The sequence below is a fragment of the Limulus polyphemus genome, unplaced genomic scaffold, assembly GCF_000517525.1.
Source record: "Limulus polyphemus unplaced genomic scaffold, Limulus_polyphemus-2.1.2 Scaffold2378, whole genome shotgun sequence".
Lineage (NCBI taxonomy): Eukaryota > Metazoa > Arthropoda > Merostomata > Xiphosura > Limulidae > Limulus > Limulus polyphemus.
The window spans coordinates 156,353-157,592 of NW_013667988.1; positions in this window are offsets into that span (position 1 = coordinate 156,353).

The window sequence follows — 1,240 nt, forward strand, 5'->3', positions numbered from 1 at the left end:
AAAGTTGTATTCAGAAAGAATAAACCAGTTTTATTTAACACAGGACTTGTATCGGTAAAGTTTCTTCGGAAAGAATTTATACGGGAAATTAACTAACGAACGGAGGCGGAGGCGTAACAATATTGTACATGAAACAATTAACTTCTCAATCTTACCATCTAACTTTATAAGCAATTATTACTCTTATTTTCAAGTGTAAATGTTATATTTTGCTAGTTGGATTGTCTGTGATAAAATAAAATGTGTGTTTAGTCTGAGTGAGGGAAAGCACCTATATACAAAAGCAAAAAGTGTCGTTCAGTAATTGTTTATTATTTTGAATATCTACATAGTTATTATAAAACAACGTATAATAATAAACCAAATGTTTGGTTTTTTGGTAAGCGCAAATCTACACATGTGTTCTGCCTACCACACATATCGAAATATAATTAAAGGAAATGTATTAATTGATTACCATACTCAAAATATAGGATATTGATATTGACACCTCCTTTATTGCTATCTTTTTTTTTCCTTGAACTCGGACCTGCAATTTCGATTACTCAGCTTTTCCTGAGTCTCATTTTACTTTTTCCATATATCCTATTCTCTTCTAATATCCTTTCTGCTGTTGCTTGTAGAAAGACAATAGGATTTTCGGTTGTTTCTACAGAAATATTGAATACACGTCTAAAGAGGTTATAATTTCATTGTATAAGTCACTGGTTAGGCCACATTGGGAATATTCTGTTCAGGCGTGGGTTCCTTACCTTAGGAAAGACATTGAATTGTTGGAAAGGGTTTCAAAGGAACGTTACTAGAATGATGCCTGGGATGGAGGGGTTGTCATACGAGGAGAGGTTGAAACTTCTCAAATTGCTCTCTCTTATGAAAAAAGAAGAGTTAGGGGGGGGATCTGATTGTAAAGGGAATTGATAGTGTTGAAGTATCACCCTTTTTGTACTTAACGGGGAGAATAGTAGTACTAGGGGACACAAATATAAATTTTGGCAAGATACGAGCTGTCTTCAGCTAAGACAGTTATATTCTTCTAACAGGATGGTTGGCCTCTGGAATGGGCTGCCTTTGGATGTTGTGGAGGCAGTAAATTTAAGTGAGAAAGCTTGATATAATTATATGAATAATAAGGGCTGACTTTAAGAGTTTTTTTAAATTATAATACTGTTACGCCTCCAGTCGTTAGTTAATTTTCCGTAAATTCGTTCCGACGAAACTTTAGCGACACAAGTCCTTTCTC